General features: G+C 44.8%; 1 non-coding gene across 1 annotated transcript; it reads right to left on the bottom strand.

Moving 5' to 3' along the window:
• Positions 1–263: 263 nt before the first annotated feature.
• Positions 264–345, bottom strand: trnas-gcu (transfer RNA serine (anticodon GCU)). Its single transcript has one exon. It is a non-coding gene; the product is annotated as a tRNA-Ser (tRNA).
• Positions 346–18,851: the final 18,506 nt, after the last annotated feature.

Raw genomic sequence — 18,851 nt, 5'->3', positions numbered from 1 at the left:
GCATGCATCAACATGCACTTCGCATCTCTCGCTATTTGGTTCTCCTGGATCTCTTTCATATGATAAAAGTTCACAGCAACTTGACTTGGAAAAGAAAATCGCGTTCATTTTCATTGTCCCAATTCAATCTACATTTCAATGCAGATTAGGCAACAGACTCAAATTATTCTTTGAGAATTTATTATAGCATCGATGCGTAGAAACAGACCATTGGACAGCTGTGATCATCCAAAAATAGCAAAATTGAAAACCGTTGATTACAACAACAAGAGTGGGATTCGAACCCACGCGTGCAGAACACAATAGATTAGCAGTCCATCGCCTTAACCTCTCGGCCACCTCGTCGCGTAAGTTGCTGCCACATTTGACAATATGAATAAGTGAATTGCGTAAATTATGCTGAGCAGCAGATATTTCTCCCTGGTATTGGTGAAATGATAAGTAGTACAGGACGGTTCCAAGAGTATCAGCTTACCTCTGAGTTGTGGGGCAAACACACTCCCACTATGACACTCTGCTCACAGTGATCTGAACAAAAATGAAGAAATGACGATGCAACAAGATCTGTTGAATTCTGTGAAGATTTGAAGTCAACGGAATGAAGAGCCCGTGACAGCAGGAGGTGTAAAGTTGTCTGAGAGGAATTGTTTTCCAGACTGGAGGAGAGTGCATAGTGCTCAATGTCGTTATTCAGAACACCTTTCTTCCACTCAGATATTTTTTACACGCACTTGTGTACAGGACAGGCAATTTTGAAATCCTAAATAAGGCTAAACTGACAATTGAATTCAACAATGCAAAACCCTTGATCTGTATCATTTTCCTGGCCGGGTGACACCAAGTCACTGTATGATCTCAGCAACACAGTGAGCAAGTGTCAGACGGAAAATGAGTGCAGTGCCAGAGCGAATGCTGGGAGCAGCAGTTGAGACATTGGCAAGTGCATTCCCCTGAGCAGGAAAACTTCCCAAACAGTGGACTGCGGTGGAAGAATTCAGAGGGGGTTTATACTTTGGAATTTGATGCCAAAGACACAATGGAGATCTGTTATTGAGTCTGTTCAGGATGAAGGTTTTAAGATTTCCACAGATGAAAAACAAACTAAAAGGCTCATGGTTTAGTGAAGGCAAAAGTTGAAGTTGCACGTTTTTACATCTTTGCAATGAGTAGCTCACCACTTGCCTCACACGGGGTCAGAACCATTGGTGAAGATGATTGTATAATCGCAGTGACCAGCCATGGAATCAGAGAAACTCGGTTTCCCAACCGTTAATGTACAACCAGGAATGTAGAGGTAAGCATTAATATGTTGCTCCAGTGCTGCAGGTGACCAGTGTACGGTATCTCTGTGCCAGTATAGTGGGCTGTGCTCTGCCGAAGTTTTAAGTTTGAGCCTCACATGGAGCAGCTTCAATTTGTCGTGTTGAGGGGTACGGGTAGAAGGTGATATAGAGCAATGTCACGTTTATGGGAAAGTACCAGTTTTTGTGGATTGCGAAACGACCATTTCAGGATAATGACACCGTGATCAACAAACATATTGCAAATACTTAAAACGTGAAGAGACATGTGTGGAGGGAGAGCCGAAGGTGATTTTTCAGCAGACGGATAAAGTTTCCCATGTGCACTGCGTTAAATTCCGGGAAAATAGATGTTGATCTGTTTTCATGTTATGTAGTTTGTTGCAAACTCGCAATGTAATAATAAAAAAAAAGACTGATCGCATAGGGCCGTCTGAATATTGTACTCACTTTTAGTCTGAGCATCTTTCAGCTGGAATGGTGTGCTGCAGAGCAGTACAGAGGGTTAAAAATACAAAAAGACAGAGTAGACTTGGTGGTGGATATAAGAAAACGTGAAATACACCTAAAGTCATGTGAATGTGGTCAAATCTTTAAAGTAGGTGTTGCGTCTCCAAGTGACGATTCAATTGCCACTCATTAGGATGTAACTTCTGTCTGCAGTTATTTTACGACATCAGCCCCATTTACAATGCTTCACCTTGAATAATACGCTATATCTTTCAAATCCAGAAACTTTTTACACTCAATTTTCTTCAGCTGAACGTGTTCATGAAATGTCTTTGTGTCTGAAAACAATCAAATCGAAATTAATCCACACCCACACTTTTCCTTTCTTTCAATGGTAAATTCCTCCTTGTATGTTTGTTCGTGTGTTTTTAAAACACGATGAAATCATAAATCTACGTTTTATTTCCAGAAAGTCATTCAGGAATTCAGCGACTTTATTGAGTGGAAGAAACTCTCATCCAATCTTTTCTTAATCATTCACTAATGGTTTTGAAGCTCCAACTAAATTTGTTGATTCAGTTGAAAGACGGAATGTCCCGAATTTAGTCACTTCAAACCACACGTTATGAGAAAATCTCTTTTGTTTACTTTTAAACTTGAGTGTTTCTGGTCCAGCATTTCCACATGTCGTGAATAAACTCCTTCATTCTGTCCATAATGCGAATGAAATCATTTATAACCTTTCTGATGTTTTTATGTCTCATTAAACCCCACCCCTGGGCTTCCTAATATCTGGCTAATCAGTAAGCAGTGTCTGTGCACTTCCTAACCTCTTCACATGTCTTTGTTGGAGAATAAGGACAAGGATTACACACAATGCTCCCACTGAGGGTGACGTAAAGATTTCACAGTTACAAGATGAACTATTTGCTTTAAATTTGATTTCTCTAAATCTCCATGATCTGAGTGAGTGCCAGCTATTTCTAAAGGTAACTGAAGCTCAAATGCATCACAGTAGGGCTCGAGTCATTCCAGTGCAGACTGGTTCTGGACAGTAAATATCATTACCAAAAGCCACCGTGGGTCTGAAATCAACAATTTGCACATAGGAATTGTCGTAGCTATTGTGTATCATATTTCCGTGTTCTTGTCCACTTTGTTTATCACTTCATGTGTCCTTGTATTGAGTTCCACCGAATGATTAATTTGTGAATGTAGACATGCCCTTCACCTCTTATTCAAAACTCCATGGAGCATTGAATAATTGTACTCATATGCTCCCAGAGGACAGTCCTGCCATTACTGGGATGAATCAGTGAACATTCCACACGTATCCTCGAAGGCAAGGATTTCCTACTACAGATTATGAGATCATTACAGCACTAAAACCCATGCGTGCATTCATCTAACCTAAAACTGATGTTGCAAAACTTTCAGACGAAGATTTTGCAATCTGCTTGCTTTGCTTGTCCTGAAACGTACATTCCACATTATGGTATGTTTGTGAATGCCAGCATTTTCTGAATCGTGTGCAATGACAATTTAAATTTTGCCAGAACACTATCTTTCACTGTTCTCTCTTTCCCTTATGGTTCCCACTTAATATACTGTATTTTATCAGCATATCTTACCTTTTCAACAATTCAAACAATCTCGCTCCTGATTACCAAACCGAGAGAATGCCATAATTTTGTTAATTTATCTGCAGTGCAGCTGTAGGGCGCAGTGATCAAGTGGAAAGGCATTGGTCACGTGAACCAAGTAGCAGTAGCGGGCTTTTGAAATCTGGCTATTCTATCGCAGTCAAATTAAAATATTCAACATAATCTTTAGCCAAATGATATTGGTAGAAAATAAGAAAAAAAACGAAAGAATCGCCGATGTTGAAAATCAAACAAATAAAGAAGTTGCTGGAAAAGTTCAGTATTTCTGACAGATCTGTGGAGGGACAGACCAATGCATCTGAAACTGGATTCGTGATGGAAGAGCACAGCAGTTCAAGCAGCATCCAAGGAGCATTAAAATCGACGTTTCGGACAAAAGCCCTTCATCGGGAATAAAGGCAGAGAGCCTGAAGAGTGGAGAGATAAGCTAGAGGAGGGTGGGGATTGGGAGAAAGTAGTATAGAGTACAATTGGGAGGGGGGGGGAGGAGATGAAGGTGATAGGTCGGGGGAACGGAGAGGGTGGAGTGGATAGGTGGAAAATAAGATAGGCAGGTAAGACAAGACAGGACAAGTCACGGGGACAGTGCTGAGCTGGAAGTTTGGGACTGGGGTGAGGTGGGGGAAGGGGAAATGAGGAAATTGTTGAAATACACATTTATGCTCTGGGGTTGAAGTGTTCTGAGGCAGAAGATGTGGCGTTCTTCCTTCAGGCGTCTGGTGATGACGGAGCGACAGTGAAGGGGGCGCAGGACCTCCATGTCCTCGGCAGATGGGAGGGAGAGTTGAAATGTTGGGCCACAGGGTAGACGAGTTGATTGGTGCTGGTATCCCGGAGATGTTCCCTAAAGCGCTCTGCTCGGAGGCGTCCAGTCTCCCCAATTATGGGGAGACTGCATCGGGACCAACGGATCAAATAAATGATATTAGTGGATGTGCAGTTAAAACTTTGATGGATGTGCAAGGCTCATTTTGGGTCTTGGATAGAGGTGAGGGAGTATGTGTGGGCGCAGGTTTTGCAGTTCCTGCGGTGGCAGGGCAAGGTGCCAGGATGGGAGGGTGGGTTGTAGGGGGCGTAGACCTGACCAGTTAGTCTCGGAGTGAACGGTCTTTGCGGAAGGGGGAAAGGGGTGGGAGGGAAATATATCCCTGGTAGTGGGGTCTGTTTGGAGGTGGCAGAAATGTCGGCGGATCATTTGGTTTATGCGAAGGTTGGTGCGGTGGAAGGTGAGCACCAGGGGCCTTCTGTCCTTGTTACGGTTGGAGGGGTGGGGTCTGAGTGCGGAGGTGCGAGATGTAGATGAGATGCGTTGGAGGGCATCTTTAACCATGTCTGAAGGGAAATTGCAGTCTCAAAAGAAGGAGGCCATCTGATGTGTTCTGTGGTGGAACTGAACCTCCTGGGAGCAGATAGAGCTGAGGCGGAGGAATTGGGAATGCGGGATGGCATTTTTGCAGGAGGTAGGGTGGGAAGAGTTGTAATTCAGAGAGCTGTGGGTGTCGGTGGGTTTGTAAACTATATCAGTGTCAAGTCGGTCGTCATTAAGGGAGATGGAGAGGTCAGAGATGGTCCAGGTAAATTTAAGGTCAGGGTGGAATGTGTTGGTGAAGTTGATGAATTGCTCAACCTCCTCGCGGGAGCACGAGGTGGCGCCAAAGCAGTCATCGATGTAGCAGAGGAAGAGGTGGGGAGTGGTGCTGGTGTAATGACGGAAGATCGACTGTTCTCCGTAGCCAACAAAGAGACAAGCATGGCTGGAGCCCAAACGTGTGCCCATGGCTACCCCTTTGATCTGGAGGAAATGAGAGGATTCGAAGGAGAAATTGTTAAGGGTGAGGACCAGTTCGGCCAAACGAATGAGAGTGTCGGTGGAAGGGTACTGTTAGGGACGTTAGGAGAGGAAGAAACGGAGGGCTTGGAGGCCCTTGTCATGGTGGAAGGAGGTGTAGAGGGATTTCATATCCATGGTGAAGATGAGGCGATGGTGGCCGGGGAAACTGAAGTCTTGGAGGAAGTGTAGAGCGTGGGTGGTATCTCGAACGTTCTTGAACTGGGAGGATAGGACGGTTTCAAGGCAGGTAGAGGTGAGTTCAGTGAGGCAGGGGCATGCTGAGACAATGGGTCGGCCATGGTGGTCAGGCATGTGGATCTTGGGAAGGAGGTAGAAACGGGCAGTGCGGTATTCCCGGATAATGAGAATGAAAGCTGTGTTTGGGAGATCTCCTGATGCTATGAGGTTCTGTATGGTCTGGGAGATGATGGTTTGGTGATGGAGGTGGGTTCATGGTCGAGGGGGCTTGGGAAGAGGTGTCATCGAGTTGGTATTTGGCTTCAGCGGTGTAGAGGTCCGTGCGCCAGACTACCACTGCACCCCCTATATCTGCTAGCTTGATGGTGAGATTGGGATTGGAGCAGGGGGATTGGTGGGCTGCGCGTTGTGAGGGTGACAGGTTGGAGTGGGGGAAGGGGTAGACAGGTTGAGGCGGTGAATGTCGCAGTGGCAGTTGGAAATGAAGAGTTCGAGGGCAGGTAATAGGCCAGCGCGTGGTGTCCAGGTGGATGCAGTGTGCTGGAGGTGGGCGAAGGAGTCCTCGTAAGGTGGTCGGGAGTCCTGATTGTGAAAGTAAGCTCGGAGGTGGAGGCAGCAGAAGAATGGTTCGACGTCACAGCGTGTATTAAATTCATTGATGCATGGACGGAGGGTGATGAAGGTGATTCCTTTTCTGAGGACTGATCGTTCGTCCTCAGTGAGGGGAAAGTCTGGATGGATGGATCACAGTTAACATTTCAGATCAATGCGCCGTCACCGAACCTCTCTGCAGTCAGCCCTGCCTCAACTGAGGACCACACTCTCTCAGAATTGGGGTGCTGGAAGTCAAAGAGTGATGATGTGAGGGGCGGAAGGATGTCACGTGTGATGCATGAGGAATTGTGAGGGGTGGAAGTGGTTTTGGGAATGGCCATGATGGGGGCGGAAGTGACATCATCAATCAGCGTGGGGGGGTGCTGCTGCACCAGCCACATTGCTAATGGCGTCTGAGCAGTTTCAGAGGCCGGGGATTCTTCCTAAATGTTTGAGGAGTGCTTGTTATGGAGGTGGGTAGATAAAGGTTTGTCGTACTTACAGTTTTTGATATTGGAGATGAGGTTGAAATACTGTTTGTTGAGAGTGTGAATTCTCCTGACGATGCAGTACAGAGTGGGTCCTTTGCAATTCTGAGAGAGTGTGGTCCTCAGCTGAGGCAGGGCTGACTGTAGAGAGGTTAGGTGACGGCGCATTGATCTGAAACGTTAACTGTGATCCATCCATCCAGACCTTCCCCTCACTGAGGACGAAAGATCAGTCATCAGCAAAGGAATCACCTTCATCCCCCTCCGTCCATGCATCAAAGAATTTAATACACGCTGTGACGTCGAACCTTTCTTCTGCTGCCTCCACCTCCGAGCTTACTTTCACAATCAAGACTCCGGCCCACCTTTCGAGGACTCCTTCGCCCACCTCCAACACACTGCATCCACCTGGACACCCCGCGCTGGCCTATTACCTGCCCTCGAACTCTTCATTTCCAACTGTCACTGGGACATTCACCGCCTCAACCTGTCTACCCCCTCCCCCACTCCAACCTGTCACCCTCACAACGCGCAGCCCTCCAATCCCCCTGCTCCAATCCCTATCTCGCCATCAAGCTAGCAGATAGAGGTCAGATATGGCGCACTGACCTCTACACCGCTGACGCCAAATACCATCTCAAGGATAACTCTTCCTATCGCCAGATGCTGCCAGACCTGCTGAGGTTTTTACAGCAAATTCTCGTTTTGTTTGAGATTGGCAGATGTTGTGCAAGGTTTTGACAACAATGCTTTCTAGAGGCAAACAGGCAGCACGCACCTGGCAGTGTGAAATAAAAGCGGAATAATGAATGAGTCGACAGTGTGATGCTGGAGAAGCACAGCAGGTCAGGCAGCATCCGAGGAGCAGGAGAATCGACATTTCGGGCATAAGCCCTTCATCAGGAATAAGGCATGTGCGACTTCCTGAGGTACACTGCTGAAGCCAGGCGCCACCTCACTGACACCTCTTCCTACTGCGCCCGATCACAGCCAAACCTCCCATCATCTCCCAGACAATCACAATCTTATCACCTCTGGGGAATCTCCCATTCACTGCCTCCAACCTCATTGTCCATGAACCCCCCACTGCCCGATTCTACCTCCTTCCTAAGACCTGTTGTCTCAGCCTGCGCCTGTCCGACATGATTAATCTCTTCCTACCTCAAAACATTCATGTCTCCCCAGTCCAGGAAATTCACACCTACGTTTGTGATACCAGCTGTGCACTTCATCTCCTCCAAGACTTTTTTTTTTCTCCGGCCCCCGACGCGTCATCTTCACCTTAGACATCCAGTCCCTGTACTCATCCATCTGCCATGATGAAAGTCTCCAATCTCTCTGTTTCTTCATCTCACCCCATCCCAACTAGTACCCTTCCATCGACACCCTCATCCACCTGGCTGAACTGGTCCTCACCCTCAACAACTTTTCCGTCCAATCCTCTCACTTCCTCCAAACCAAAGGGATAACCAAGGGGAACCCGCATGTGACATAGCTATGCCTGCCTGCTTGTCAGATATCGCAATTGTCCATCTTTCGCAGTTACACTGGCACCTCTCTCCACTTGTTCCTCAGCATTGATAAATGCATTGGTGCCACTTCGTGCTCCCACGTGGAGGTTGAACAGTTCAACAACGTTACCAGTATGTTTCACCTCGACCTCAACTTTACCTGGATCATCTTAGCAAATTCCCTCCCCTTCATGGACTTGTCCATCACCTTCTCCAGCGAATCACTAATGACAGACATATACTACAACCCCACTAACTCCCACAGCTATCAATACTACACCTCCTCCCACCGCACCTCGTGTAAAAATGCAATCCCTTATTCCCAATTCCTCTGTCTCCACCACATCTTTTCCCAGGATGGCCAATTCCACCTCAGAAAGTCCCAGTTGTTCTCCTTCATCCATAATCGCAAATGCCCTTCCCACGTGGTTGACGATGCCCTACAGTGCATCTCATCCACATCACACACCACCGCCCTTCAACTCCACTCCTCCTGCAACAAGGACAGAAGCCCTTGGTCCTCAACGTTCACCCCACCAACCTCCGCATAAAACACATCAGACTCCACCACTTCTGCCATCTCTAAACACACCCAACCATCATATATATACTTCCCTCCTCACCCCTATCAGCATTCTGAAAAGGCCATTCCTTCCACGAAATCCTCGTCAGTTCTACAACCCAGAATAAGCCCACACCCCACTACTGGAATCTTTCCCTTCCACCACAGGAAGGGTAACACCAACGCCCACACCACTTCACTCATCTCCGTCCAAGGCCCCAAGGGATCCTTCCACATCTGTTAGACATTCACCTATACCGCTTGCAATGTCAACTACTGTATCCGTTGCACCCAGTGTTCTCTCCTCTGCATCAGGGAGACAGGATACCTTGCAGATCATTTCAGAGAACATCTCTGGGACACTCAAAGCCACCAATTTCACCATCCCGTGAGTGAACACTTCAACTCCTCACCCCATTGCGTCTACGACGTAAAGGTCCTGGGCCTCGTTCACCACCAAACCACAACCACCCAATGCTTGGTGGAGTAATGCCAAATATTCCGCCTTGGGACTCTGTCACCGCACAGGATAAGTATCAATTTGAACAGTTTCCTCATTTCCCTTCCCTCAAGTTCCAAGCCTCAAACTTGGAACCGCCCTCTGGACCCATTCCATCTCTGCTCCTTCTGAACTATCATCTTCTCCCTCATCTTCATCCAACTATCGCTATCCCAGCTACCCAACACCCCCACCATTTATCTCTCATTCCCGACTCACAAGCATTATTCCTGTTGAAGGGCTTATGACTGAAACGTGGATTCTCCTGTTCCTCGGATGCTGACTGACCTGCTGTGCTTTTCCAGCACCACACTCCCGACTCTGATCTCCAGCATCTGCAGTCCCAACTTTCTCCTAGGAATAATCAATGACCTCGGAGTGAAGATTTCCCGGATTGCAGTGATCACAGTGGGACTGAGATTTGCATTTATTTTGGGTGAGGGCAGGCTGGATCTGAGACGAGCACTTAAACCTAAACAACGGGAATGGTATCCGATAGCGAAGTTAGGGCGGGCTGAAGTGAAGTGGAAAATTCTGTCGGACGGTGCATCTGCATCATATCAACCAGACTGGAAAAGACATGCAGAAGGAGCAAATCAACTTCAGTGCAGGCACAATAACAGGTAAAGTGTAAAGAAGACAATACAATACAATGAGATGGAATGGACTTGTTTATGAGAACGGATTAAATATTTAAGCTATTTTACATACAGACTATCGTCACATTGGAAAAAGGAACTTACAGCATTGTAACGGTGATTTTTGCCTGCGACATCACAATTCCAAGTGACATTGACATATTATCTTCTACTGCAGCATGGCCAAGTGAAAGCTTGATCGTCCCATCAATCAGAATTCAATACTTCAAAGCTCTCATCTGTGCTGCTCCTGTAGTCAGATCCCAATCGCTTCACAGTCTATCTTTTTCTGCTTTCTGCCTCACGTAAACACTTGAAACCTGATCAAATCTCTAGTTTCTGCTTTAACTCATATTTTGTAACTCCCGAGCAGACGCAGGTACGAGTGACCAATTGGCCTTTTGGAGCGCTCTCACTGTGGTATGATCTGAATGATAAAGTGCACTGGATCTGGTCCGCAGGACACTGCAGAAATTATCCCAGCCCAGCGGACTGAGCTGCCTCCATTGATAGAGGTGTCTCCATTGGTAGAGTGTCACACAGTCACAGCGAACATCTTTTGATGTCATCCTCGAAGGTACTTGCTACAAAAAAGCTGAAGACGGCTGGAAACTGCTGTCGTCAGTGCGATACACAGAGGCCCAGTGGGAGCCTAGTGGCCCATAAACCAGAAATCAATGGATAAAAATATTCTTCTTTTTAGAAGAATCCAATTCAGACCATCAAGTTAACACTTCCTCGGGAGAAAATGGATGTGGGAGAGCAGTCAGTCTCAACTGGTTCCAACATTTACAATCTTGGTCCGTGTGACAACAGAAGCAGAAACCTGGGACTGTTTATCTTGCTTCTGAAAAACAGGTTAGTAATTTTTGAAGAACATAGATATTTCTTACTGGTGTTCATGAAAAGATCAAGAGCAGAGTTTGGTTCTCTGAGTATGGTCTGACTTCTGGGTTATGGACTGTGATATTCTGCTCACATGATCTGAACATATACAAAGAAATGATTCAGTGACAAGATCTGCTGAATCGGATTCCGTGAAGAACAGAGGCCAATGTAATGATAAGAGCCATAAGAGTGGGAATGCACCAAATTATTTTCCAGACTCGAGGAGAGTGCACAGTGCAGTTTCCAGGAGTCAATATCTGTACAAGTAGACTGAAACAGCGTTGGGTGTTATTGTACTGCATCTTTTGTATAATGGTGCAAAAGCACGGAACTTTTGTATAGAGGGGATAACTTCAAAATCCCCAAAGAGGCAAAACACACAAATGAGGTAAAACCAAAGTAACCACACAATTTGGTGTTACATCATGCGGTAAACTTCCCTGCTCAAATTTCGTTCAAAATCGCTCTCTGTCTAATTCCTAAGACTGATATTCGAACAATGGATGGCCTATGTCAATAAAAACTGCTCTGATCTCACAACTTCAGCATTTCATACGCCCCCTTATGTATGTCTGGCAATAGTAATTCATCCCTCACTGTGTTACTCCAGCACACGTAGAGAACAAATAACTATAAGAACAACAGTCAAGTATGTGACTGGGATTTGACCCGATTCTGTTGCAACCAATCCATTCAGCTGTAATTGAAATTGCTTCGACCTTTCCTGTGTCCGTAATAAGATTGCATATCTTAGAAGTGAGTCTTTCTTGCATTGAATTGGACTCAGCATTCTTTATCAGGTTGAAATTTACTGGGATATAAAGACATGATGAATGAACCACTGAACCACAACACTGTGGGATCTTTGGTGGTGATGTGCTGCCCCACTGGTACCTCAGTCACTCACCCTGCTTCATTTCCCTGAACCGTCTGGTTCTGAAATTACAGCTAATGCACACACGGTGAAACTGACATGAACGTGTGATGATTGAAGCATCAAGTTCACGAAAAGGATACAAACGTGATACAAAAATGTTAAAAATAGACTACATTGAAAAATGGGTTTCCGTTGGTTTCTGCATTGTTTACAGACAGTGTTACCTTGCTGTCGCAGGGCTTTTCCTTCGATCAGCTTCAATCGGCACAGAATTCGAATCAATTAAACTTCAACAACGTCCTTCTGAAAGTTAATATAGGTAACATGAAACATTTTCCATTAATCAATAAGCTTCACCATTCCTGCATCCAAGAACACGTTGCACAGTTTCCATGAATATTAAAAATGTAAGAATGGTATGCAAGAATAAATTCAATTACAGTTGAAATTGGAAAGTAGGAAGAATGCACAAAAAGTCATATTCCAACATTGGCCTAACCAATGCCCTGTACAGCCTCAACATCACTTCCCAAATCCTGTACTCAATACTCTGACCAATAAAGGAAAGCATACCAAACGCCTTCTTCACTCTCCTATCTACCTGCGACTCCACTTTCAAGGAGCTATGAACCTGCAATCTAAGGTCTCTTTGTTCAGCAACACACACTAGGACCTTACCATTAAGTGTTTAAGTCCTGCTAAGGTTTGCTTTCTCAAAATGCAGCAGTTCGCATGTATCTGAATTAAACTCCATCACTTCATACCATTTCTTTAATCATGATTTTTTAGCATGTGAGAATGCCCAATTGTGTCAATCAGAATTACCTCACTCCAGCTATAAACCAATAGTGTTAGTTCCCATTGTCGTTCTACTTCTGCCACTGTTTTTTCCTAATTCTCCTTATTATTATTCGACTGTCACTATTAGGTATTATACTGCCACCTGTGCTACAATGATCTTCCATCTCAGACTAATCTGTCATGATTCAATATTTAGCTACCCCATATATCACAATGTTTTCCTTTCCCAAGCTGACTCTACTAACTACTGATTAGATATTTAATGTCATATCCTGCTACAAACGTGTCAAGCATGCTGACTTTACTATGAATTTATTATTTAAAGTCAGGTCCTAAGTATTTCTTGTCACGACTTGTCCCAACCTGCCATGATGGTAGTTAGTAGGCGAGTATGACTTTACTAATTGTTATTATCTCAGTCTGCCATAGTAAACTTTCAGTCCAGTCTGACTTTGCTATTTGGTGTAGGAGCATTCCACTATTCTTATCCCATCCTGCCACAATGGCCCCATCCTCCCCAGTAATCTTTTGACGAGTGGAGCATTCGCGGACCTTTGTAACAGATCGCCAGTAGTTTCCATGCCTTTACTCTTCCCATGCTTTCATTCTCTGCATTTTCTGTACAGTGTTCGAATTTTTAATCAGACATCTGTTTATCTTCACTTCCCTTTCCAGAACCTGGTCTTTATCCCAAGTATTCGGCTAGATACTCCTGAAATATTTTGATGACTCTTAGTTTTACCACACGTTCAAACAGTGAATTCCAAACAAACAACACTCTCAGAGTGAAAACGTTCTTCCTATATCTCGTCTGAACATCCTCTCGCTTGCGTTTAATGGAGATACATGGTTGTTAACTCTTCCCATAAGAAGTTTATTCATATCACACATACTGATCCCCTTATTGAGAACCTTAATCCCTTCCTCACTCAGCCTTCTCCGCTCTCAGATTACGAGCCTGAGCTGAGCTCATCTATCTTCGCCATGGCGATAGTGTCGTGCTGGAAAAGTACAGCAGGTCAGGCAGCATCCGAGGAGCAGGAGAATCGACGTTTCTGGCATAAGTCTTTCATCAGGAATGAGGTTTGTGAGTAGGGACTGAGAGATAAATGGGAGGGGGTTGGAGTTGTCTGCAAGGTAGCTGGGAAAGCGAATGGTGGATGGAGGCGAGGAGAATGTGATAAGTCAGAGGGAGAGAGATGAATGGGTCCGGAGGGTGGTGCTGAGTTGGATGCTTCAGACTATGATAATGTGGGAGGAGGGGAAATGAGGAAGCCGTTGAAATCCACATTTATCCCGTCTGGTTTCAGGGTCCCAAGGCAGAATATGAGGCGTTCATCTTCCAGGCTCAGGTGGTAACGGTTTGGTGGTGGCTTATGCCCGAAACGTCGATTGTCCTGCTCTGCAATTCACATGACAGGAGAGATGTGAAAACCAAAGACTTAAAAAAGGACAAAAACGTATGGATTCAGAGTTAATAGAATTAGACACAGTGCATACAGAAACCATTTGGCCAGTTGAGTCTGCACTGTGCCGTGCAAGAGATTCACACTCCCCCTCTCTATCTTTCTAAACCCGCATTTATGATCTACTTATAAAAATAGAAATTCCTCCAAAAGCTGAGCGAGTCAGGCAGCTTCAGGTGGAGAGAAATCAGAGTTAACATTGCGAATTTATAACAGTTCCGAGGAAGAGTCTGTTGACCCGAAATGGTCATTCTGTTTTCCTCCAGCTGCAATTCTGGCCTTTGACTCTGATTTCCACACTTACAGTCCATTCAGACTTTGTTTGCCATTTACCTGAATTGCACACCTTTGCACTTTGGGAAGGAATCGGAGCAGCCAGAGGAAACTCACACGGGAGAGAGAGAAAAGGAATGTGCAAATTCCACACAGTCAGTCACACAAGTCTGGAATCGAAGGCGGGTTTCTGGCGCTGAGAGGCGCAGTTCTACCCACTGAGCCCTCAAAATATGCAAGCGCCCATCCTGGAAGCGAATTGAACCCGGTCTCACGCAATGACGGGCAGTGGTAATTTTCAGGAATTGTATGCAAAAAGGCGCCTATGTTAATACTGGAAATTAACATTCGTTTAACTATCCAAGCTCTTTTTTTAAAATTTCTTGGCCTATAGCCCTGTATGTCTTGGCATCACAAATTCACATCTGAATGCTTCTAGAAGTTATGAGGATTTCTGCCTCTCCAAGCTTTGCATGCATTGATTCCAAATTTAAAACAACCGCTGTTTCAAAACATTTGCAGGCACATTCACTGAACTCTTTCCTCTTATATTCTTAAATGGATGCCACCCTACCCCTCCCCACGTGATCGATCTCACCATCAAAGAGAAACATTTATTTCAGTCTACGCCATCCATATTCCTTATTATTTTGTACGTCTCAATCATTTTTGCTCCCAATTTCTTCTGTTTGAAGAAAAACGCCTTCAGTTTATCCAATTTCTCTTCATAACTGAAACTCTTCTACCAAGAGAATACCCTAGTAAATCTCTCCTACATCATTTCCAGTGCTATCATATCCGTGCTATCATGCAAATTGCAGAACTGCACACAATAGACAAGATAGAGCTAAGATACATTTAAGATAGAGGGTGATGGGGTCCGGATTGCACCTCCTGAGGGGGTGTGGGGGGAGCTATCGGGCCACCGTGGGGGGCACCGTGGCACAGTGGTTTGCACTGCTGCCTCACAGCGCCAGAGAACCGGGTTCAATTCCCGCCTCAGTCGACTGACAGTGTTGAGTTTGCACGTTCTCCCCGTGTCTGCATGGGTTTGCTCCGGATGCTCCGGTTTCCTCCCACAGTCCAAAGATGTGCAGGTCAGGTGAATTGGCCATGCTAAATTGCCCCTCGTGTTAGGTAAGGGGTACATGTAGGGGTATGGGTGGGTTGCGCTTCGGCGGGTCAGTGTCGACTTGTTGGGCCGAAAGGCCTGTTTCCACACTGTAAGTAATCTAATCTGAAGGATCTGAATTCCCAGATCTCTCTGCTAATCAACTTTGCCCAAAGATCTTCCGTTTACTTGGCTCGAGAATTAGACTTCCCAAAATGAATCACTGCACATTCACCTGGACCCAATTCCACCTGCCACTTCTCCACTCAACTCTTCTGTCTACCTACATTCTCCTTCATTCTTTGACGGTCCGCTATGCTGTCTGCAACTCCAACAATCTTCGTGTCATCTGCAAATGCAATGGCGATATTTGGGCCAGCAACCCTTTAAGACTGGAGCATGGCAGCTGCTGGTAATTAGATTTGATGAATAAAATCTGGAATATAAACCCGCTCAGAGGAAGAGTGACTAAACGTTCTAATTTGCTGGAAACCCATTCATTTATGTCCCTTCAAAAGGGAAATCTGCCGTCATTAACGAGGCCTGCCAACATATAACTCCAGACCCACAATAGTACGGTTCACCCATAAATTCCCTCTGACTCAGTTCAAGGAGAGTTAAGGATGAACAACAAATGCTGTTCAGACTATGATAGCCACACTGCTTGGGAGAATAAGGAAGGATAAAAAAGATACATGGATGACAGGGAAAAAATCGGAGTCGTCTCAGCGTGGACTCAAATTCAACCGATTATCCAAACTAAATAGACAAAAGGATACCCTCGCTGCCATGAAGTAAGGTCTATTGGGGCGGGGTCTGTAGGAAGGTATTAAATTACCGCTGAAATGTAAACTCACTTGCTCAGTCACAATGTGGATTGGTCATTCACCACTCCCATATTTGAGAAGGAATCAGTCAGGAGACCAACCTACAGAGTTGCCATTATGTTTACAAATGATAGCAAGGGTCCGATTCTGTTGTTATTACAGGTTTTCATCTCATCCAGCAATGAACCATGTTTAGATGTCTTTTTCCAATGGAGTACCACTGTTTCCTGATGTAGATCAATAATTCAATCTTATTTGTCGTAGAAGTTTACAGACGATGCAACAATTGTTCATATAGTTGACTGTGATGAATAATATCAGGGATCGCAGGGATGTATCAATGAGGTGGAAGGGAAAAACGGCGAATGGAATTGAATTCAGACCAATAAGTAGTAATGCATTTGGGGAGTTGAAACAATAACAGTGAGGATTCTGAGTGGTGTACAGGAACAAAGAGATCTTGGAGTGGACATTCAGAGATCTCTGAAGATTGTTGGACAGGGAGATCAGTTGTTCGAGAGGGTTTTTGGATATTTTCTATTGTTGACCACAGGCTGAGGATGATATTCGATCTTTAGCAACCGTCAGTTTAGGAAGCAACTAAAGAAATGATAAGAAGTCTGGTAAATGCAATAATCAACATTTTAAAAAATTGTACGATAAAAGATGGAAGGCTGAAGTACAGCTCTTTGCCATCAAGACCGCTTCACCACTCAATGAATTTCCCACTGATTCCTCTCCAAGTCATGCTGGTATGTGTCTTGGAGGGTAATTTGTAATTGGTGACGTTTCAGGCATCTTCACCTTTGTCCTTATTGTCAGTACAGATTTTGAGCTTTGAATGTTCTGTCAACAAAGCCTGGATGACTTACTCCAGTGAATCTTCTAGGTGGTGCACTCTGCTGCAATTGTGCCTTAGCAGCTAAGGGGATTTAATATTCCGGTGCTGAACAATGTACGTTATGTGACTGCATTGTCGTGGAGGATGCCCAGTTCCTTCAGTGGTATCGAAGCTGCACCCACCTAGGCAAATGGAGAGTTCTGTTAAACATCGAGTCTGTGCCTTGTGGATGATGAAGGCTTCACTGAGACAAGAGTTGAGTTAATAATCAAACAAAGTCGACCGACGGACATGCTTTTCTCGACAACTTCTTTGTACGGGCGGTGAGGTTGCAGTTCTCCTAAATACTAGCTCCCAGGACGATTACACAGAGGAATTCAGTTACAATGAAGCCATTGAATGTCAATTGATATGATTAGACTCTCATTTGTCAGATTTATCATTTCTGCATTTGGTCCTTCTGTGGATCAATCTGATTCCAATCGCTTTCAGAGTTTAAGTTCCAATTCCCGTCTGCGCCTGAACTTTCAACCCGTTTCCTCGCCAAAATTTCTCCACCTGTCTTCAAAATATGTAAGGACGCTGTGAAGGACAGCGGAGATTTACAAACGTGTTGCTAATTCTGTATAAAATGGAGCTTCGTTGCACGATTGGTTAGACTGGGATTATTCTGCTTCAGACAGGGGAGGTGTCACAATAACAATTATAAACGTTCAATATTCATGGATCTTGACAGAGGAGATACAGGCAGGTAGCTTGCCTATACTGTGAGGAGAGCACAGATGACATAATCTCAGAATTAGATATTGCCCATTTAATTCAGAAATGAGGAGTAATTTCTTTGCTCAGGGGCCAGAGAGTCTGTGCCATTTTTCCAACAAACACTGTTGAGTTTGAGGTGTTGGATACTTTCAGACTGTGTCAGATAGTTAATCAGAAAGATGATGAAAGTTTATCGAGGTAAGTGAGCAGAAAGGAGTTGAAAACGATCAGATCAACCAAAAGTTCGTTGAATGTTGGGGCGGAGTCACATCTTAGACAGTGGGAGGAAACCGGAGCAAACCCACAGAAGGAATGTGCAAACCGCACCTGAGGCTCAACTCGAACCTGGGACGGTGATGCCGTGAGGCAACAGGGCTAACCACTGAGCCACTGGGCCATTTATAATGCTTTTGGTGGAATATTGTGACAAATCTTTTAAAATCCAGACTTTTGGAACCGAATCGAATTCAGGTGCACATGTTCACAAAATGCCTTTACATTTAAAGTCAATCAGCTTGGACATTATTTCCCCGCGGCTTCCAACCAACTAAACCCCATCCATACTCCTTTACCTAGCTACACACTGTCTCTCCTTGTGAAATTTATTCCTTGTGTGTCACCAAATGTACCCTTCCAAATGCTTTGAAAAACAGATTCTGGGAGTGACAGCGATTCTGCTCTCTTCATTTCTTTGTCCTTCAAAGTTTTATCAAAGATTTTGAATGCCTGGTGTTAAGATTTATACTTACTTGAAAGAGGAAATTTTCCACCTATTTACTCTGTCCAAACATTTCGTAACGTGAAAAAAACCCATAAGTCTTCCTTGGTTCAGGGATAATTGTTCCAAATTTTCCAAGAAAGCAAGTGAATAAAATCTCATCCTCAGCACACCGCGCCAGCATCGTCTGTCATGGCTTTACATCCCAGTAAACACCGTCATTATCCTCTCCGATAGAATCATAGAATCTTACAGTGCAGAAATAGCATTTCAGTCAATCGATCCAGTTTCCACTTTCTGAAGAGCATCTCACCCAGACCTATGTCCCCGCCCTATTCCCTTATATTTCACCTGAAGAAGGGGCATCCCTCCCCTATATGATGTCAAATAAACCTGTTGGACGATAAACTGGAGTCCTCTGAATTCTGACCTTGTCCCCGAGTTACCCATGGCTAATTCACTTAACGTACTTAATTCTCTCCCTGGACACTAGAGGGCAATTTAACTTGGCCAATCAACCAAGCCTCAGACCGAACAGCAGTTCGTGCTGC

The sequence above is a fragment of the Chiloscyllium plagiosum genome, unplaced genomic scaffold (genome assembly GCF_037043375.1).
Source record: "Chiloscyllium plagiosum isolate Xiang-an unplaced genomic scaffold, Cpla_swu_hap1 HiC_scaffold_47, whole genome shotgun sequence".
Classification (NCBI taxonomy): domain Eukaryota; kingdom Metazoa; phylum Chordata; class Chondrichthyes; order Orectolobiformes; family Hemiscylliidae; genus Chiloscyllium; species Chiloscyllium plagiosum.
This window is presented reverse-complemented; position numbering and strand designations above follow the sequence as displayed.